General features: G+C 39.9%; 1 long non-coding RNA gene across 1 annotated transcript; it reads left to right on the forward strand.

The window, feature by feature from the left end:
• Window positions 1–6,371: 6,371 nt before the first annotated feature.
• On the forward strand, window positions 6,372–8,370 carry LOC124295104. The gene is made up of 3 exons (XR_006905007.1): window positions 6,372–6,438; window positions 7,081–7,178; window positions 7,247–8,370. It is a non-coding gene; the product is annotated as an uncharacterized LOC124295104 (long non-coding RNA).
• Window positions 8,371–23,964: the final 15,594 nt, after the last annotated feature.

Raw genomic sequence — 23,964 nt, forward strand, 5'->3', positions numbered from 1 at the left:
TCTTCGTCCGACGAGACGGCGATGATTAAGATATCGCAACGCGAGGTTCCCCCCTGCCGAAAAGATACCGAGTAGAATCCCGCAGGATAGCAGCAAGGACACCAAAGACTCCCCCAGGTCTAGCCTCTAATGGTTAGAATCGTTCCGGACATTAGCTCTCGCTCGCTCGCGGACGGACCGACGGAGAAGTCGCTGTAGTTGGTGCTGCTTCTGCTGTTGCTCCTGCTGCTGCTGCTGCTGCTGCCGCCGTCGCTGTACGGGGTTTTGAAAAATGACCCGCGTCCCCGAGAAATAAGACTGTCATCATCATTAGCCTGGCGCGTTACACGCGGACGGCAGGATGGACGGATGGACGGATGGACGGATGGACGGATAGAGGTGCAGGGAAGTGTGTGGCTGAGCGTGTCTTTGTGTGTCTGTAAGTAAGTACCTCTTCGCCTCCGGTACGCCACACACGTACGCAGAGACAGACGAACACGAACGCTGCATTCGCGTTCCGAGGAATCGTCGTGAGGGGGGGGGGGGGGAGAAGATGAGAGAGAAGGAACGACGCCGGGAGATGGGAAAGGGATGCGAGGATGATCATCCTCGAGGAGAGGAGATCTTTTGGGAAAATTGGAGTCGATTAAGACAACCGTCGTTGCATTAGTGCTGCGGGAGACTCGAACCGGGACTCGCAATCAGACCGAAGTAGGTATAGGACGTGCAACGGAAGGATGTTTAAAATTCATTTTAACCAGTGTCTTTTTTCTTTATTCTTTTGCTCGGGGTCGTCTGGAATCGATCAGCCGAGCCAAGGATCTTGGATTGGATCACGCCTTCGGACTAATAGACTCGGGACCGTCAGCTTCTGGAGATGATTTCTAGAACTGTGTTGCATGACTTCATCGCATGGAGGGATACCGAGAATATGGTGTTCAAGCCTGGCTCGTTCCTGCGCGTGCGGTGGAGGGAGTAAATGAGACGAAATAAAAAGACTAATAATGAAAATGAACAAGCGCGCGTTATGCCGCAAAGCTTCTTAACGAGTCTTTAAGCACGTCGCCTTCAGCGGCAAGCTTCGGATGAACCTTACGAGCGAACGCGAACGAGGAATTTCGGTTTTAAAATATGCCTACGACACGCGTTCGTCCGATGCTAAATTCAAAGTATACCCAACACCTTGTAAATTTAATCGTGAATGAAAAGTTGGGAAAATAAAATGTTTGAAAAACCTGTAACAGTTATATCTGCGCCAATGACACGGTGATCAGGAATTGAATAATATCCCTGCTATGTGATGGAAATGAGTATCGCCAAATTCCATAAACACGGGTTCAAATAATAATTATTTGAGAAAGCACAGACGCAGTAAGAACGATTAAGAATGATTAAACTCGGCTGTCCGAAGTCCGATTGTAATATTTTCGAATTGATTTTATTCGTTGACCGAAGCGCCGGAAATTTTTGCGAAAAACATTCCAAAAATCTTATATTATGGTATCGTTATAACACGCGAATGTAATTCTTAACGTACTTGTACAAATTCATTTTCACCTACTCCGGGAATAACTGATCGTGAAATTATTTGGGCAGTTCTAAAAATCTCTATGGCGAACAAAAAAAAAAAAAAAATCCCGAAAAAACATTAGAATTATATCAAAACAAGAGAGTTTAGTAATTTAAAAATTTCTAACGATGCAATTATTTCTCAAATTTTTGATACCTTAGATTGTATTGTTTGTTTTTGCGATTTTTCAGATTCATTTCTATTATATACGTACCGTCATCGGTGCAAACGATATCGCTGTAAAATTTTTAAATCGTTTCGTATCTCTTAGTCACGGGCAGGATCAAGAGAATCGATGGATTGTCGAACGTGGAAGACAATTTCATCCGCAAGTACAAACGCATATCGGCTGAGCACGTGTCGTGAGAGATCGCTAACTTTGAATACACATCACGGCGCGATAACCGCTGTATATCCCGTATGTAAGGTTCGACAAATGTGGGTATGAAAGAAGAATAAGAAAAAAAATACGCGAAGTAGGCGTCGTCTCCCACACTTGATCGCGCTACAGTAGCTATACCATTTCCTGAAGTATCCAAGGTTTCGTCTTGATTTTATTTGATTCCGCGCCGGTTGGTGTGATACTTTTCTCGGTACGGAGAGCCGCGAGTCCTTGGACCGCGGAGTTGCCTTAGGGGTTAAAATCCCGCCCAGAGCAAACACGCGATGTTACAGCATGTTCCAAAAGCACCGAGTCTACAAGTTATACTCCAGTCGTCGTATATTTTAAGGAGGATCACGCACGCTATTTTATATCATCCTCGACTTTCTCCGCCTGAAAATCAGCAGTGAGATAGGAACGAGTTGAGTTCGGCCACGGGATAATTTTCAGTAAAAACTGTACCTTGTACACCTAGACACCTATCGCGCGGTCGTCTCTGTAATCCGTTCGGCAATCACGACGATGTTTCGTTAACGATTGCCCCGAATTTAGTGGTCAATTTACAGAAACGCGTAACGACTATAGAAAGACAATGTAGAGGTATTCGCGTACACCTGTGCCAAAAATTCAACTCGGCTAAATTCGCAAGAGAGAAAAAGAGACGGAGAGCTTAATATAACGGATGTAAAAACGTGCGCTTCTCATAAAATGTATCTGGACTGCTTCAATGTCATCGGACGATGCGTCGGTGTAGACACGTTATAATCCAAAGCGCAAAAACACTTAGTCGGTCATCGTATCGTACAGTTTTTCTGGCGAGATGATCACTCGTCTCGGAATATCGTAACGGTTAGTGCAGCGTTCGCAACTTCTTACGTTCAATCTGCACTCAACGAGCGATCACGTCACGCGGCTTTGGACGATTTCTTAAAAACAAAAAGAAAAAACGATCCGTAATGGCACGTGATCTGATCGACCCCTTACCGGACTTGGACTCCGTAACTTCGTCTGTCCGATCGGAGTCCGAGGTTTGCAAGCCAGTCCGTAATATCCTGCCTGGTAGTAGTAGTAGGGAGCATTTTGGCGGTAGTAGTTTTTCAGTGTTTTAAAAAATAACTCGTGACCCTCGGGCGACTGTGAAGGAGATGGACATCTGCCCTCCCCGTCACTTCCACTGGCCGACAGATTTTTTGCCAAAGTCATTATTCAATGAATATTAAACTGCATTTCGAGTGATTTCTTTTCCTCTTCACCGATCGATCGGAGGTGTGAACATTATGGTCAGCCGATAAGGACAAGTTTTTAAGTATTCGAACCGTCCCAGAGTCAAAGTCGCGGGATGGTGAGTGTCTGTTTTTTGACATTTCTGTGCGTCCAGTTCAAGTAGATGGACATTATTCGTATAGCAGCGGCCGAATAGCGTGGATCAAGAAAAACAAGAAAATAAACAACAATACGATATCACTGTCCGCTGGACACGTTAGAAACACACGCGATATGCGGACGATTTTGAATCGCGTCGACGTAAAACAAGCTGTGTATTACGACTGGCTTATCAGCAGACCGTCAAAGCCTGTTACAACTCAAAATCAATATAATCTTAATTGTTATCTAACTGTAATTGCGCTTCAAGGTATACAAGTACGGCACGTGCAGAGCGGGAACGCATTATTATCTTTTTCTTCATTTATCACAAATTATAAACAGTGTACGGTCAAAATTAGATATAAAGTATAAAATAACTATTTGCAAAGCTAATCTCTGCACTGCACGCGTCGATATTATACACGTAGAGGTGTAAAAAGTAATCGTTAAAACTGAAATGTTACTGAAACGGTGATGTTGCACTTCTAATTTTCCCCCCATTCACTGCAGCGACGAATAATTCTTTTGCAGCAAGGATAAAACGTATATTTTATGATTTTACGATTTTACGGTCGTGTATAAACGTTCTCCCGTGCGACAAGCTAACTGTAGTTTGAGCAAGGCTTAAGATAACGTTCGTTCTTTAAGGGCTCGAGAAGAGGGGTCACAGGTCATTGACGATAGCCGAGTATCATTGATAACGAATTCAAGTCACACATGCCGATAAGGCAGCTGCTTCGGAACCTCGCAGGTCATTCTTAGAGGCGAAGAAAAATTGGGTGCTGTTGCCGCGGAGAGGAAAATCAACAATGACGTCAAAAGTTGAGTGAGAATCCGGTAACCGAATGATTTTTTTATCAAAAACGGATAAGCGTAAGTGTGAATGGGATAAATATTGATTTACCGTGAAGTATGTGACAGGTATATTGAATTTATACGCAAGATGTGTATTGAGAAAAAATGAAGAAAAAAAAGTATGGAAAAAAGCCTGGGCGGTGAGATCGCGATATTGCGCGATACTGAATTATTCTAAGCAATGATTTCTTGCCTTGCCCGGCAGCGTCGATAAAATACCTATACCATCGCCATCGGTCTGCTCTTATCGCCGATCGATTATATTACTATCGCGATTAGCAATAATTAGAGAACGAACAAGTATTCTTATGCGAAAAACAGGGATCTAGCTTGACCGACTTCGTCGTGATAATTGTACGTATGTGTGATCGAATAACAATCAACGATTTATCACGTCGAACGATTCGTACAAGGCTGTTATAAGAATTTAAACACTGCGGTTGAAAATTTGACGAATTTCACAGATATTGGGATTGTGCGTTTAGGGAAGAATAATTTGGTGGTTTTTTTTTCTTCGCGTTTTAAACAAATTTACAGCAAATTTTCAACACCTTGTAAAAGGTACTGTATGACATCACCCAAGATCGAGTAGGATATCTGTGTTACACGCACGTTATATCAAACAGTGAAATTAAATTACATGTTAATTTTACAATTATCATTTGTAACGCAAATTGAAAATATATGATTCAGTTATTTAAAAGTACTCTACTTTATGCACGGTATATGAATTAGGTAGGAATCTTATTCCTATGAATATGATCAATAGTTAGCGAATTTAACACAGACAAATTACTATCCTCCTTGTGAAGACGATGAGAAAAAAAAGGGTAATCGCAACTTTTTTGTTTTTGAAAAAAGGTGGCAATGACAGGGCTCGAATAATAAGATATTCTACCTGGAAACCAGAGAAACGCGAAATAGCTAAAGGATTTTGTTTTGCGTAGAAGAATCGTGAAAAAATCATAAAATTTTGTCGAACCTGGAGAAAAAAATGAAATTTTAAAACTTGAACTTTTACATCGTTGTAATTACGACAGTTTCAGCAAATCACATAGCATACGTGTGATCACATACCTATGCGTGATTTACAGTTTTGATCAAGAAATTCGAACAACACGATTGAGCTACGACGACCTTAAAATAAATAAAACAATTTGTCTAAGTCGATAGAATAATTATTTATTTTTTTTTCACAACTTTAATTCTTACAGCGCCAAATCGTATCTGAAAAATGATAATTTTTGACCCAGAAACACGGTAAAAATCATGACATTTGATAAAAAAAAAAAAAAAAAAAAACATTAACGACGTCCCTGATCGAAGATAGAAATGCCGTTCGGATGAAACTGCACGGATTGTGCATGCAGCCGAAAATGGTGTTCAGTGATCCCGAATATCGTGAGAGGGAAAATTTCAGGGCCCATTGATCGCGGGATGAGAAAGGGTAAGAATTTTGAGCGCAATCAAGCCGTGTTATAGATAGGTACCTCGGATAATTTGGTGCGGGTATAGCATCCGAGGTGTAGGTGATCACGCAGCATACTGCGGTGGTTGGAAGGGATGGGCAGAGGGCAGTTTGTGTTGTTGGTGGTCGGCGCGGTGTTGGTCGGTTAGGTTGGGCCCAACCCGAGGCTTCGGGGCCCATTCACCGGCTGTAATGAGGTCCTCGCCACCGCGCGCAGCATGAATGAACTCCCAGAGAGGGAAAGCCGAGGTGATAGAGAGCTGGAGGAATGAGGGAGGGAGAGGGAGAGAGGGGGAGGGGGGAGGGGGGAAGGGGGGAAGGCTCGGGTATCGCCCTGCAGGATATTGGAAATACTCGAGAGATGTTGTACACGGAGCTATTTAGAGCCCCGGGCCCTCTTTCCATGCAATGTTAATCGACTCCACAACGCAACGCGACCAGTCAAACAAGACGAATCAGACCGGTAGCCTCGTGTATGTGTGTACGTACGTATATAATACGGCATGCGGACGCGAGACGACCGGCCAGAGATCATCGCGGCTACCGTCGTCCAACATTATACTAACCATGTTCGAACGGCACTCGTCGAGATATATATATATATATATATACATTACACACACACACACACGTATAAGAGGAGCCCATCCGTAAATTACGCAAGGTTATTTTCCACGATTTTTTACCCCCACCACATACCCTTCCAGTTCTTATGCAAGATTGTATTTTTTGCGTTCTCTGCAGACGCGAAAGTAAAATATCGCGAATAGTCGCATTGTTTGGTATTCTCGGGATGAGTTCGGAGTGTTGGTTTGAACGGTAAGTTTGACGATTGCACAATAAGACTATGCGTTGAATAATTAGGTACATGGGCGAAGACGCTATGTTAACAAAATTCAATTGAATATGAAAAAGAGAACCATACGTATGATCGTTAATGAAAAATTCTAGTTATCACCCGCACTCTGCGATTAGTCTTTAAGAATGTAACTTTTAGTTTTCATCGTTATCTAAGAAACATGTTCTCTGTACCTTGTTTCGCTTTTTTTCTGACATAAAGCCGACTTTGTATTAAAAGTAATCATGCGTTCCAGTTTATCCTTACTGTAAATAACAAGTAACTTTATGATAGATCATTTTACACCCTATTACCGTCACGAAAAAGAGAAAAACCCTCAACTTGGGTGTAAATTCGTACCCTCAACTTTTTTCTTACGGGGATTTAGCATTGTCTATGAGTTGAGGGTACGAATTTACACCCAGGTTGAGGGTTTTTTCCGTGAGCTTATCCCTATGGCTATATTTATTTACGATTGATTTATTGTACGAAAATATATTTCTACTTTACGATAAAAATGATTATTCAGGCCTCGTAGGTGCGATAACAATTATTGTTAGAATATGCTGAGATTTTCTATTTTTCGACGTACCGTTAATTTCTATCTTGTATCCGGAAGTTAGCTGATCGTAGACGTGCCGAGGAAGCGAATCGAGAAGAAGATAAAGAAGCAGAAGTAAAAGAATAAAAAAGGATTAGTTAACGTGGGCGAGGCGCGAGTGTAAGTATAAGCGTCGCATATTTTTCCCAAAGAGCGAGCAAAGCAGCATTAAGGTTTGTATTAATCAGGAACTGTCAGTGATCCTCTCTTCTCCTGGGTGACACAAAGGAGGGTTCGGGAAGCCAGGAAGCGAGCCAGAAGGAGACATGACGTTTTGGCGCTGGGGTTCGTGGGTTGAGAAACGTGGTTGTCTGCTAGGAGGGGTGGACGCGGGGGTGTATCTGCCAATGACGTCGAAAAATGACGCAAAAAAATTACGTCCAGACTCGGTGTCTCCTGATTTTGTCTCTCCAGGGTGCGGGACTCGGGGCTAAGAGGGGGGATCGCGAGATGTGCTGCAGGCGCTTCTGTGTCAACTGACAGAAAGAATAATAGTGCGAGGAAAAATCGTGTCACAACTTACGCTATCGCCGCACCTACGTACATCCGTACTGCGTATACCTATATATATATATATACACATCTATATATGTGTATATGTATGTATATATATATTATATATGTATGAAGTATATACCTTATTACTCGTTGTGTCACGCTTAGAAGAATCCAATAGATTAAATTTGTAATCCCTCGAAGTTGTTATTTTCGGAACTGCAAACTCGATTCGCGTCTTTCCCATCGTAACTTTTATGAAAAAATTCAATAAAATTCGCATTTTCAAGTAGTTTGAAAAGCAATTTCAGATTCGGAATATTCATGTATTGTTCTCGAATGACAATCAGGTTGTCTTAATGTAACGTAACGATAACATTTCGCTGAAATGTTAACTTTACAATTGCAGACGAGGCCGAAGTTAGTAACGTTAACGTATCGAAACGTTGATACAAAAATTATTAGTATGCACTTTTAGAATAACTGAAGTAGTTTAGTATACAAAACCTGAGTTTGTTGATGCTTTATTAATGGGTTACTAAATTTCAGATAATCCTAAGGTTGCAAAATAACGACTTTTTCTAAATATGCATCGTTATAATAACGTTACAAACTTCAGCCTGATAGTTTCTGTGGGTCTCGTACGTCGCTGCAAGTCAGTAGAGCGATTGTATGTTTTCTTTGCCCCCAAAAGCATTCTCAACATTTTCAAGGTTCGCCAGATTTTAAACTTTTACGATCTTAGTTCTAAACATCAACAACGTCGAGTCTTCTTGTACATATTACTCGTGTATACAAAGAGCAGTGAAATATATTTAAGGCAATTATACCATGTGACACGATTTATACGCTTTTTTGAACACAAAAGGCTGATTCATTATTGTTTCAGTTTTATTGAAATATTTTTAATTATTTTGAAATCTCTTTGATTGCCGGGTTGAAAGATACGAGCTTGGGCAAAAGTGGAAAAGGTGAGTCCGTCGTTAATTGGTAGGTATATAAAATAATCCAAATGTGAATCTGATCTAATCGGAACATTAAATTTTACATCATCATCTTTCGTGTCATTATCAATTGCAAAATATTATGCTACCTGAGCTGAGGAAGTAATATTTTTACTTACAATCACGATATTGTTATTAATCTCTCTAATTCCACTGAAAATGTAATCATTAAACACTTTTTACATGAACAACTCATCGCAACGAACTATAAGTACGTACATGGTTTTGAATGTGCTGGAAGATGCGAGAGTTTAGTTGAAAGAGAAAGAAGAAGAAATTGCAAGAATTCCAGAAGCTTTAATTTGGCACTGATACGAAATGTCTGATAAAACAAAAATTAGATTCGCGATATATATTTTTTTGATTGCGTGAAAAGAATATATATACAGATATTCAGATAACAACTGGTTTTTGTCTTGTATATTTTTTTTCCGAACGAACTCGCACCTGGATTGATTTCATACACACTGTGTAACAACGTTCAGAATAGCGAAATGTTTACTTTACTACATTGACATACCCCAATACGCGTATCTCTAATTGGCTCGAAGCCAATTTATCAAGTTATCTTTCCGGATTGATGTTTATCAACAAAATTATTGACACTGTGATACGGCCATAGACATTTGTTATAATTATCAACGAGACCGTTGGCAATGAATAATCACAATTACAAGATACGTATATAATATACAGGTGTGTATTAGACTGGGCCAAGAAAAACGAAGAATTTTTTTTTTTAACGGTACTGTAAAAACATTGTTCATGACGACAAATAAAAATTATCCTGAAAGTTTGAGCCCTTAATATTAATATTAAGGGGTGTATCGTTACAGCTATTGATTTTTTAACAGTTACCGCATTTTTTTTACTCAAAATCCGTCAATTATCAATCTGAAAATTTTTATCAATCCATATTTTTGAAGGAAATTAAATTTCCTACAAAAAAGCTCTCTTACTAAATTGACGTAGATCAAGCCGTTTCCTTGTAATCGTGCCTTAAACATTGATTTGTTTTTTCAAATTTTTGTTTGAGTTTTTGATTTTTTTAATTACCAGAAAAATCAATATTTTCATAGATCAAACCATTATTTTTGTGGGAAATTTGATGCTCTACAAAAAAAGTCTTTTAACATTTTTCATGAAATTTACTCCTTTAAAAGTTATTCGATATTGAAATTACTTTTGAATACAATTCGTCATGAACAATGTTTTTACAGTACCATTAAAAAAAAATTCTTCGTTTTTTTTGGCCCAGTCTTGTGTGTATATGGTACCTATACATAGTTTGATATTCTGCGACGCCGCGAGCGCGATATCAGTTATTGGTGGATTCACGCTTGATCGTCGAAGGTTGCCAAATTCGATCGATTTTGCAACTTTTTCCCAAAAACTATTCTCACAATAATCGTCAATTTTGATATTGATAAACGCTGAAACAGATTGGAAATTATTTCGTCAGTACGCATTTGTGTTAGACGAACCGAAAGAAATAGAGGATGATGACAACCTTTGGCGATTAGCTAAAACGGGACGAAATCCATCCTCAGGTATTATTAAGCAAAGAACAAAGTAGCCCCGACCTTTAATCCGAAGATCGCATATGTTTAGTTGTACCTTTTCTCAAAATATCGCGTTCTCCTCTTTTTCTCGAATCGATCAATTTCGCCGAGCAATCCGACGGCTACCGGCGTTAGCCGCGACCGGACTGTAGGAGTTCCAGCATCATCGTCGCATTATGGGACACCATGCGCGGTGGCATTAGTACAGTACGGTGGAATAATTGGGTACACTATTCCGGAGCCGCTACTGTACGCACCGTCGGCTCCTTTCAAGCTCGCCTTCTCATCCGACGAAAAAAGAAGTGAAAAAAAGGGTTGAGAAAAAAAAGAAGAAGAGAAGAAGAAGAAGAAGAAGAAGGAGAGGAAGAAGATGAAGAAGATGAAGAAGAAGAATGAGGGGGCAGAAGGAACGGGAAGAGAAATGGTTGGGGAAAAAAGAAGGAGAAACTCGAGCAAAGGGGAAAGGAGAATGAGGGAATAAAAGCGAGGAGCGAAAGGAGAGGGACGGAGCAGACGGAGCAGAGAGTGGAATATCCTCTTCCTCGCTGTGGAAACAGGAGCAAAACATACACGGCTATCCTCTCTCTATACACCGCGGCGCGCGGACAACGGAGAGAGGATCAGGGGCTTGAAACAAAAGCAAATCGAGGAGTAAAAAACAACTGACGAACGAAGGGAGAGTCATAACTGTCTTGCCGTCCACAGTGGCGCGGAGAGCAGGAGCAGAGCCACCTTCGCTCCTTTCGATCCTTTCGCTCTTTTCGCTCTTCGTCTATGTATTTATTGCACGCAGGCGTGCGTCTTCGTTCTTTTCCTGCAGGTCCGATTGTTCCTTCGGGAGTCGCGAATTTTTGTATCCTTCGAGGAAACCGTCGGTGTAACGATTCGTGGCACGATGATCGACGAGTGGCTTTTCATTTCTTGGATGTATGTACACTGCGCGTGACTCAATGCCTTGGCGTTTCTATTTCCTAACTTCCCGGTTTCGGGAAAATGGGCATTTGGTAAAAACGTGTCGCAGCGTATAGCTGGGATGAAATGATGTTTCGCAACAAGTATTTCCGCGCCACTGCGTTTTAAATAGCTTGTTTTATGCGACCGAAATGAACCCGAAAAAATCAGCGGAGCTCTCCTCTTCTTAATGGAGTCGTAACTTCTGCGCGGGATGCAACGAAGGCAGAACGCGACGGCCGCGTCGGCGGAAGCAGCAGGCCAGCATCATCATCGTCTTCTTCTTCTTCTTCTTCGTCTGCTTTCCCTCCTTCTACTTCATAACGCGTATATAATACGGTCACAATGCGAGCCACTGTTTAGTCAAGAGCCATTAACGCTCTGCTCTTTAGTCTTGTTTCATCAACAATTAAAAATGTATATTTGAATTTCTGATGATTTCTCCCCGCTGTTGTACAAGGTACAGGCTTTATTCGGTTAACATTTTTAAATCTCTCTCATCACGACTTACACGTGTATCGGTATTGTAAAATCTTACCAAAGTTTTAACTCGCATCCTCACCAGCACGCACGCTGCAGTTTAAAACCCTTCTGATAAGATTTTACGACGCTGATTATATTAACCTTTACAGGTCGAACAAGCGGTACTTAGCAGTCCATCGGCTCGTTGCGCGAAACCGTCGCAACACGCTCAATTTCTTTACAGATTATTGTTTATTCGTAATCGATTGACCGTTCAACAATTACATAAGTATAAGAATGATTAGGAGAAAACTGCACAAATATGCGGATCGTTTTATACGAAATAATTTCAGTTAATTCGTCATCGCAACTGCGTAGTTTAACGATTAAGAATTTTAAAAAATGTATCAAATACTTTTTTTGGTCGTTTAAAATGATGTATTATCTAAATTTAAATTAATGAAAATTCCAAGAAAAATTCACTGATTCCCAGTTACAAGTATACCACTGGAAAAAAACGGCGCACATACGCTAACGATCCATTGACTTTTCACTGATATTTCAGTGTTTTTTAACGTATGTGCATTGGTTTTTTCCTGTGCTATACTTACAAATGATTCGTATCAAGAAAGTACCCTTAAATCGCAGACATGCAGTCAATTATTGTTAAAAAAATAAATATACATATAACATCTGAATATAATAAGGCATGATTTTATACTGAAATGAACTGAACGGCATCAGTTGCCGTCGCTTGGGAGCTCAGTTCGATCGAGTTGCAGATCGAGAAAATGTGGAGTAGGATAAGCGGTGCAAGTGAATTGCCGTTGAAATAAAAGTGTGTAACTTGTTTTGTTTGACCGTATACCTAGACATCGTCGGTTATAAGATATCCCCGAATTCTGAAAACACGTCTCAAGAATACGAGACAAAAGATGAAAGAAGCTGTGACAAAAATTGAAGATTTTTTACTTCGAGCGGTGCAACATTGTAAGAGCGGATTAATTCTCATTTAATTATATTGTCTAAACAGCCGTGAAGCAATGGAAGATCAAAAAACGAATCCCTCATGAAATAACGGTTTCGTGTCTATATTCATCGCGAATATTTTCAAATACTTCTTGTGGCAAAAGTATCAGATATCTAAGCCACATGTTCTCGCAGATTTTTTGTAGAGTTCGTCGAGACATTGAAAGTTCTCGAACGTGAATTTCGTCCATCTGAAGGAGTTCAGTCAATGCCCGCATACAAGTGTCTGATCCCGTTCGGCTTGACTTACAACAAATATCGTTATATACCTCAAAAACTACTGATCTGCTTGTAACGAAATACAACCTAAATTTAGTTAAAATAATAACAAAAAAAAAAAAAACAATCAAAATCGGTTCGGTACTTCTACAGTTACGAGCGAACATACGAACAAAGAGACGTTCAATTTTTTGGTACGACATGCGGAGATAATATCCGCAGAAAGGGAAATCCCGGTACGTATTCCTCACCTATTTCCGCGTCACAGACAGGCATCATCCGTATTCTCATCGAGGATGAGGAGGTTGTAATACCGCCATCAGGTTGTTTTCATCGAGCAAGTAATTGCTAATTATACACCGACCGAATGATTAGTTTTCAATAATCGAGTCTCGCTCGTCGCCCGTCGAACGGTTGCCTCGCTTTCCAGCAGGCGTGTTTCAAACTCGGAACGATCGAGCAGAAGCGCGAGGCTGCTAGCGCCACGCTTTGGGAAAACGGCCAACTTCGCAGCGTCGAGATCTCGTCTGCGGATGGTACAGGGTGCGCTAATATTCTCACTCCGGCACAACAACGGCACGACACATTATACAACAGTTTTTTTTTCCCTAGCGTTTTTTCCTCTCCCTCTTCGGTCGTCGCCTATTTTTCTCTCCGTCTTCCTCTCTACCTTTGCCTCCGTATGATCTATGGTCAAACGTCATTTCAACACGTCGGTTAACCGCTGTGCACGCGGTAATATATATTGCTTCGAACACTTGGAAAGTTTCGTGTCAGGCACGGCACGCATTGTTGTAGGTACGCTGGAGCGTTGAATCATTTTACCGTCGCAAGCGAAAAGAAATAATACTTCTTGCTCTCGATGGTTTACCGCACGTGTGCGAAAATGATTTGAAAATCAAATACGACAATCAGGGGATTATAATCAGATATAATATGAATGGAAGAAGATATTTCGTTCGGTATTTGCGTATAACACAAGTCTGCAGTAAAAAAACTGCACAGGTTTTTTACACTGGTTCTTATAAATTTTGACTCAATGAAACCGGGAATTATACTTGAAACGTTTCACTGTTTCAGGTTTTTTTCTTGAACTCGTGTATACGGTTTCATTTGGAGTTAAACTGCCGTTTGCTTCGAAATCTGGTATCCCTATTTTGATTGTAAAAATCCTATACTGCAAAAGTGATGTCTTACTTCCATTTGATATGTTTTAGAGTGAGATTCAAGAATAAAGACAAAGAGGGAAGTAGAAAATGGAAAGCGGAAGTATGTAAGAAGATAAGAAGAAAAAGTTTCACAGGCGGAAAGAATGGACACGAAATGTTAAATACATTTCATAAAAAAATTGTTTGTTTTATTTTATAAGAAATAATCATTAGTTCAATGAAATAAAATGGTGGTTTTTTTCATTATTGTTGTGCTTTTTTTTTATGCAAACACCTAGTATTTTGCAAGAATACTGTACGTGCTGGAAGGAAATGGAAGTCATTTTTGGTTTCAGCACACTGGAAAACATAATATTCACCAAAAACATCCCAACTATCTAAAAAAAAATAAATATTTTCTCGCAGACCTGTGTAATATACACGATAAATTCTATCGACATAGTACACAAACGAATACGAAGTTGAACCCAATTGTAGGGCTAAAACTGGAAAACTGGACTGGAACAAATTGAAAGAAATCGATTTCATTACGAGATTATGACCGGAAATAAATAATCTTTAGCACTTTTGATCCGTAAATAATCAATTTAGCTCAATTCGTTTTTAGCCTGCGTTTGTCAATGACAAATTAGTTTTCGTTCGGTTATATTTCACGTGTATATATCTATGCAGACTATAGGAATCAAATTCGCATTCTGTACAGAAAAAATTTCTCAATCCTTCCGTGATGTATAACTTTACCAAGAATTCAAGCACCGAGATCACTGTAAAAAAGATACAGCAGAATTTTACTATCAGACAATCTTCCAATTTAACCTACAGCCTGGAGAGTTTTTTCATGGTTCAATTTTTTATGAAGCTGTTTTTGAATGTGTTCCAAAAATAAACTCGACAGTATAATAAATAACTAACACAAAAATTGAAAGAGAAAGAAAGCGTATCTTTGTTCAAAGTTCCAATAGCTGCCTGCAGGGGAAAATCGTTTCGAAAGATGTTCCCAAACACGGGTGAAAATCGTTCTCATTACACGCATGAGTTGTATTAAAATTCGCAGGATGCAGGACCGAAGGCAAAATTACATCACTCAGAACATCGGAATGAAAGCAGCAAATACTTAACGTTATTGTAATGATTAACGTTTCGAAAATTTTCGTTGTTTCACAATTGCAGGAATGTCTGAAAGTAAGTAAAACGTAATAAGGCAAAATGTATTTATATTTTGACATCTTGACTACTTCAACAGGGTGGCGACAATTTTTCTCCAATAAAATACCCTGACTTTTCCGGTAAAAAAATTCCTTTTCCCACGAAACTTAGGTAAAGTTGGGCAGCTTTTATGACCAAAAGCTCAGGAAGTTGTGCATCTTGAATATATAAATTTGAATCTAAGCAACACATATTATCGCTCTGTTTCACAAAAATTATTAGAAATTGAACGAAGCGTAGCTGAAATTTAAAAAGATTTATAAAAAAAAGTACGTTGTTCCCCACGATCCGTCCATAATTCCCTGACTATTCCCGACTTTCCCAGTTTTCCCATTCTCTCGCCACCCTGTTCGGTCACAATAAATTTTCAAAGTAGCGATTTCCCCCGCAATGTTTCGTTACGTTAACGTTACCAACTTCAGCCTCGCGACTGCAATCGGTTCGAAAGGGTCAAAGCGGGTGCAGCCAAGAAATCGGTGCAGAGCCGCATTAATAGACGTATATCAGATCGATTAAATCTCGTCTTATCGTGCGAATCTAACAACGCGGTGACCGAGGCATCGGCATGCAGGGAGTTAATCGAGTATAATATGGAGGCGTACCGAGTGCCTTCGAATGCACACCAAGACGCGGGGATGAAAGATCGGGGGACTCGCGCACTTACGCAGCGGTTTTCACCCACACTGTCCTCCTCCTCCTGCCGTGGATGCTGAGACCCTGCGGCGCATCTCGCATCTCGCTCTTCGTCCGCCGCACCGATGCAACGTGGAGATGCTGGCAATAAGATTACGGCTCCGGGTTCGACTACCGCTGACACTTAACACGACCCAATTAAACCCATTACACGATTAATTATCTAATTAATTTATATCGGGGACCGAGTTTTGCTGCGCGGTTTAACGCTACGCGGTTATACCTGTACGCCTACCTCTTGCCTCGACATACGTGTGTGTGCGTGTGCGCTGTTGCCTCCGCAAAGCCGTCGACCAATATCGTCCAGCTAATGAACTCACCGCGACGAAGGACTTTTCGTAAAAGCGAGTTAATATAATTTATTCTAAACTTTTCGTTGCGGCATTTATGTCACCGGCATCTCTACATTCGTGCACTATGAAATTCATTATGACCTCAAAGTTTATGAATTTTTGTAAACAAGTACAAATTTCGAATTGCGCATGTCGAATTGATTATATGTATAATAAGGGTAATAATAATAATCAGGTCGTCGATTTGTGAAAATTAAACCACCGATTTTACTCTAACGATAATCAAATTTTCTGAAATTTCACCGTCTCTTTGATATTAACATGACCATGATGTAGTTATACTGCAGAAATGCAGTTTATTTATGCGAAGTTTGCGAAATTATTGGTACCTGAATTTTTTTACCAAGCAGGTCGATCGGTGTTAAAAATTTTCTTACAGATTCGGATCGATTCTATAACATCAGCGATCCAGTATTGCCTGTATATGCTCCTACTCGGAGATCATATCAGAATAAACGAGAGAAACTGACACCGGATAAAGAATGAGTGTTAATGTTATTTCGCAAAAGTAGGTGTAGTAACAATCGTGGTGAATTCATTTTGTCCTAAATATGAGAACGTAGATGACGAGATCTATATATCCGTGCGGGGTCAAATTAGCCACTGCGTTTGATTTGTCGTGCGAATAACTACGTAGAACTACGGACTGCGGCAGAGCCGTTAAAACAAGCGGTAAGAATAATAACTGCGGACACTGTAATTCATCTTGTAATTCTAACAAGCTATAAGTCACTTGTACGTACAGCTAATTAATAATTTGCATGGAATATTCAAGCGGTCTGCCTCCTCCGTATACCTGCGGTGCAATAAACTATTTCTGAACGTTCATGCATGTACAACTGTAACTGGGCACATGATACACGCTTGGCTAATCGAGTTGGCTCTCAGCTTATGTCTCAGGCGCAGGGCATTGCGCGTAAACGGAGTACACGTACCTAGTTCAGGACAGGCAACTCAGGTGATTTTGGAAAGCTCGCTCTTTCCCTTTCATTCGAATAATCATTGGCGTAATATGTAACCGTACCTACATGTCACGTGCATTGTTATAGATCCATTACACGTATAATGTACGCAAACTTGCGCAGAAGGTGCAAGGTAATTGCGCGTAACCGAAATAACAAGTCATCATCCATCCACCCATCAGCTTGGGATGGGGAAAAATAAAAAGGGCCAACCAAACACAACTTGGGTAGATATTCGAGGGAAAACGATATAATCTCAGCTAAATTGTAACCATTTGAGCCTCTGCCGAACATGAATTTCGATTCTTTGTTATTGCGAATATATTTTTTTTATGGTTGCAGAGCTAACGTTTTTTTATCAAACTTTTCACACCCGCTCAGGAAGTCGTGATATGAAAGAATACGCGATCGGAATTATAATCTTTTTTCGCGTAATTGCATCGCTATAAAACTTCTTTTTTTTTTATTCTAACACGTTTCTTATACTAAACTTTCTTTAATTTTCAAAAATCATAGAATATTTTTGACAAATTCGTTTATTATCGCATTTCAATCACTTTATTCGGGAATAATTTTTTTTTTCCTTCTCTCTATAAGAGCAAAATACTTTCTGATATTTCCTTTCCTATAACTGTAACAGTGCTGTAATACTTTCTCTTAATGCTTTACTGTAATGGAATACATTCCGATATACATGGGAATATTACGATTACATCAATCTGTAAACAATCTGTTCTACGATGAAATTTTTGTTACTATAATTTGTCCAAAAATTGAATTCTTGACCCTGTCTCAGAAATACTCTATTAATTTCAGACATTTTCGAGGTTGTTTGTCGAATGGAACGAGACACTAAAAAAATTAGGAACTATTTTTGATCGGAATCTTCGGCGAATCCGCCGCAAATCTTCTCTTTATTATAAACAGATGTTGATTTCAGTGAGTTCATGTTTAATTGCAGTTTATGATACAGTCGAGTCGCTGACAAAAATAATAGCAAATATTACGTTTACATTATGCCGGGTGTAACAAAATTTTTTTTCGGTTTTCCTCATCCAGACGAACTCAACACTGTGTTCCACAATTACCAATTTTCATACACCTTGTATATTAGGCTTGTTTTCGTAATACTAAAACTTGTTGGTTTCAATTAATAACCATTTCACGCCAAACCAACGTAAATCTTAGCCGTATCCATGAACCGATTAATGTTGACGATACAGTTGCGACGATGGATTGGAATGATTGACAATTCGTGCGACTATATTACATAAAGGAGAAAATTCAGATTATCAAGCAGTGAAATTCGAAATCGATTTAAATCGATCGGTCGAGCTGAACGGATTATAATTCGAATCAAATAAGATACATAATACGCATGCTAAAACTATCTCAGTGAAGTAAACCGACTACCAACTACGAATAAAGCCGTGTTGTTAAATGCAGTTCATTCTGACTCAACCTGACTCCGATCATGTTAATTTATTATTAAAAAATCAAGAGAGCCCACGAAAACTTACACAAATCTTATAAATGTATGGATTTAAAATTTATATAAAATGAACGACAAAACTTTTATATGTAGCATCTTCAATTTATATTCGCTAATACTCGCTTGGCTATACATTGATGTAATGTATTTGTTAAAAAAAATTCAAAATCTCTATAATCACTAAAACTATACTGCGAGTGAATTTATGTGTGGAACTCGATACGCATCCTAATCAAAGTCAATATAAGTACGATTGATATAGTTTATAAGGAGAAAGAGATAAAAAAAGAAAAAAAAAAAAAGTTTACGGAGAGAATTCGCGTCCCCGTGACTTTGGGAATTAACTAATCTCTCTCTCTCTCACTCTCTCCGTGATACAAATTTATAACTTTTATCGTGAGAGTCCGACGCAGGGTCGAGGCACGATGTACCCACACATATAGACGCCTTACATACCTGTGTGAGGCTCATCGAGTGCCGGTGAAACCCACGAGCACTACGAAATGTCACCTGGCTACTTTTTGCAGGTCGAGGCGATGCGATATTGTTTTTGCACACGCGAGCTGCCCCCACTTCCGGTCTAGGAAGGGGCTGGCCCAATGAGAGGAAGCCGACCACGCCTCCCCACCCACGCGCACCTGCGGTACGCCTACCAATGAGAACCAGCAGCTCCCCGATCGTGAAACTTCTTCTTTTCTTCTTCGTTGCTCGCCTTCCTCGCGTTGATTCTCCGGTTCCCCGAGCTTTATCCTCGACTCCCGCCCCCCTCGAAAGCCCCATGCGATACGTCATGTTTTATTGATAATTTTTACCCCGCGGGATATAAAGTAGTGTTCGAAATAAGAAATCGTGAAAATAAAGCGATGATTCCCATCGTGTCTTATTGATAGTTCGTACGTAAATTGTATTTACGTAGTTATTGCGAGTATCGAATCCCGAGGGATTGAGGAGGAGATACTTTCCATCCACTGCGCCGAAATCGCGCCTAATCCGTTTGTTAGAAAGTTTCAAGACATGTATTATTTTCCGACAGCTTCGCTCATAAGCGCTTAGCGTGCTGCCAGTTCCAATATTCGATTTTACAAATTTACCACATTGCTATTATCAATAAATTTACCATGTGCGTCATACCGTGCATTCCCACTTTTGTATTGTCAACGCTGGTAAATAAGTACAAATAACCATAAAAAATAGACGCTGAAAATAAATATTAGACACGGTATAATATGGTTAAAAATCGTCCTGATTCGCACCTACGGTGTTAATTGACCATGTCGCGTGATTTCGTGCGAAATTTCACACGATTCTAAAATCTTTCACCAATAAATTTAGAGCCATAAGCATTATACGTTCTTCTACGTACATCATTTCCGTATACATATACGCGTAATCAATTTCTGTAAACAGGTTCGCGGGTTTTTTTTTTTTCATTCTTATCTGAACTAAAATTGCAGAGACGAAGTCGAGCAATCTATAACTTGAAACTGTTATCCTAAATATAACCTGAAAAGTTTGGGTCAAAAATTTTGAAAAGAACGTCTTGTTACACGCGCTGAAGGATCAAGAGGCATATTTGTCCTCCTATGATTATCATAGCTGCTTTCCTAGACAACCGCTCGTTTAGTAGCGTGATCTCAAGAGTTTGCCTCGAGAGTGAGAAAGCGGAAAAAGGACGAGAAAAATAAATAAAAATAACCAAGGAAGAGGCCGACGGTCCAACGGATTGCGCAATATGTACATATCTATCCATCCACTTAATATACCTGCGGTCTAATGCCTTCTGGATTGAAGAAGCGACGTCGGACGAAGAGCGAGGTGTATTAATATAGATAGGGTACACAAATGTTACGCAGCTGCAGCTTGTAACGCAAACCTTGCATCGACGATCTTAGCCTTGGTTTGCAGCGCGCTCCTGCAGTGGTACGAGAGAGGGTGGAGCTAAGACCATTTTTGAAAAAGTATACAAAAAGTAGTACAGCCGTATTGACAGATTTGGAAACCCGTTCGCGGTCCTTTTACGGATTATCGTATATATATAGAATCGCCAATGGCTGCCTTCAACTTGACATCCGAAGCTCGGCGACACGTTGCTGCAATACTGCATCATACATCCGTATTACATGTGTAGTGCAGCTGCACCGACTGACTGCGATATCGACCGGAAACTGACGGGGGATTTTCAAACCGTCACTTTCATTTTTCCCGTATCAAAATTTCGGAAAGATCAATCCGAGCCGAGCTCGTTGCCGTGACGAAAGCGTGATAAAGCAGATTCTAACGTAACTCGCACTTCGAAGTCACCCGAAAGTTGGAGAATCGCGAATTTTACCACGCATGAAGTTTTAGTTTCGCATCGTACGCTACGGAACTATTGATATACGTTGAATATTATTTTAGATTTCAGCGTCTATTTTTCCTCCGTTGTTTTTTTAAAACTTACCTACGTATCGGCGAGCGAGTCGTAACCATCGCCGTACCGACTCTCGTGTTACCGCGGCTTCGTAAGTACCTTCAACGCCGGTCGTACGTACACCGCAGACACACTGCACGATGTCGAATCAGTCCGCGGAGCGGAAAAATCAACAGGGGTTCTTAATTTTATTCTGATTTATGAAAATTGATATGAAACGTACAACGACGATCCGAGCTTTCGATAAATTTTCAAGGAACGGTATTTAACGCTGGACTTAAACGCTTCGAGAACCGACCATTGCTGTAACCATTGTTAATACAATCAGTAAATAACAAACACGGCATGTAAGCGTTGGGTGGACGTCAAAATTTACACGTAACGATACACTTAGGTTAAATTTATCAAACATAAAACTTAAACTTACGATGTGAAATGACAATAAATTGCAATCGTTATACACGATTTAATTCATTCGAACGACTAACGTTTCGTTTATCATCCGCACTGCACGTCCAAAAACTTATCCAAAGATCCGCGCGATCACACAAGATTGTTGTATGAGGTACAGATGTGATAAATTTTCAACCGTCGTTATATTCACCCTGAAGGACATTTGAAAAAGGTCATTGGGATTTCCGCGATGCTTAATTTGAAGCTTTCAACGATTCAGTCTCGTGTTCGAGCTCCTCTCGACAATCGACTATCTGTTCTCCTTATTTTCTGGGCCTACGCTACTCTCGAATACAGAAAGAGGATATTGTCTGCCGAGTTTGGGCGATGTAGGCGCGAATGCCTGCAGTGGCTGTATCACCAGACGGGAACTTTGGTTGAGATACTTTCGGTGAATGAGACAGTACCTACATTGCATAGGTGTAGGTAGCGGCAAGTTTGTTTCAGCTATTACAAGCTTTTATTTCCACAGCAAAGAATTGTTCGTCATTTTTCTCACAACGCGCCCTTAACTTTTACGCTCTATAATTTCACTCCGTCGTAATTTTTGTACGAAGCTCTTGGGGCGTGTATTTCACACTTTTTAAATAGGAATAGATGTAAACTGCAAAGTTGTGTAATTAGTTCGTGAGATACTTAACTCTTCGGAGACACGATCTTTATACCAGTCAAATCTAGCATTTTTTTTTTCTATCTTCCAAGTGAAGTATCGCTTATTTATTTCTCCGCATAAACTATACCTACAACGATCGTCAATAAACTGAAATGAGTTTCCAAGTACCTGAATCTTCGTTATTTTCATTAATCTTGTTCGTTTTTCTGACAGCTGACTAGATAGGTATGTTTATAAGCTTTCTCTTGATTACATGAAATTATTACAACCTCCCGCTTCTAAATTTCACGTCAGGTTTAATAATGTGAATGTAAAACGCTTTTCCGTTAATATATACTCACTTTTTTCATATCACAGCCACTTAGAACTTGCTGCGATTAGACATATACCGTTTGTTATCTAGGGCCCGATTTTCTCGTAACAATTACGTATATAGCGAAAGAACAAACGTAATACCTATATACCTATGCATGTAATCAAAGATTGCGAAATCACAGTTATGATTTATACAATGAGCGAGTCATTGAGGTGAGAATAGAACAGGTGAAAGAAAGTAAAAAAGAAAAGAGTAAAAAGTCAAGATAAAAAAAAAAAAAAAAAAAAAAAAAAAGGATGAAAAACAAATCTGCGTTGAAATACGATATCGTAGAGACATAATAAGAACGCGCGATCGTATTTACAAAGCGATGCAAAAACTCTGGATAGTATGTCGTTTGCCGTAACTGCAAACGCGCTATTAATAGCTGGTTTGTAATTTTAACATGTATCATGGTAAACATTGCATAATTCTGCATGACCTGCCTACCTACTGCACTGTACGTTACCTATATTATAGGGAATACCGATATCCCAATAACATAGACCGCACGTTAAAACTCTGCCACATACATGGAGATAAATGATAACAAAACGCTACGAAACACGGACGGTGTTCAAAAATAATTATCAGATCGATCTGCAATTCTGCTATTATGCAGTCGTAGCACGCGACCATTCGGCAAATGCGACAGATTTATTCTTTCATCACACGAGTAGTTCGTGAATTCGTCTGTAATAACTGCGTATCACGTGATACACGAGGTTGAAGTCAGTAACGTTATCGTAACGAAACATTGGGGGGGAAAAAATCACTACTCTCCGTATTTTACAATGACTTTGAAGGGACAAAGTTTTTGAAATATGAGTATTGCTGTTTTATTACGGTCTACTGAATTTCAGACAATACCAAAATCGCAAAATAACCGATTTTCCCTCAGTACGAATCGTTACGATAACGTTACTAACTTCAATAAGATTACAATACGCACTTGACGGATGGTAGGAAAGTGAATTTACGAGACGCGTCGTGTATTGCAGAATTTTCGATGATTTGGTAAGCAGACCCGAAAAAAAAAATCAAAAAATTGAATCAAACGGAATGTCAATAGGAAAAATTGGACACCGGCATCGAATTACCGAATTGCACGAGCGCCTATATATACGTACGGCTCGTATAACGTAATCGTAAATCACCCTGCATCCGTCCACGAGGTGATTAAGGTGATTATACACATATACACATGTATAGAACCGATAATTGTTTCTTCTGCAGCCACATCATCCGAGATGTGCAGCAGGAGGAATAAATCTGCTGGAGGAAAGAAGAAGAAAAAGAATAAGAATAAGAATAAGAAGAGAACAAACGGCTGCACCAGCATTGGCGTCATCAACGCGTTGGGTGGGTATAGGTGCGGATATCAGAAGTGCAAGAAGAACGAGGCACGAAAGTGCAACTGCAACATCATTGCAGCGCTAAAGTTGTACCGGAATTACATTCACCGTACGTACGTCGCC

This window comes from Neodiprion lecontei, chromosome 6, assembly GCF_021901455.1.
Source record: "Neodiprion lecontei isolate iyNeoLeco1 chromosome 6, iyNeoLeco1.1, whole genome shotgun sequence".
In the NCBI taxonomy this organism is placed as follows: domain Eukaryota; kingdom Metazoa; phylum Arthropoda; class Insecta; order Hymenoptera; family Diprionidae; genus Neodiprion; species Neodiprion lecontei.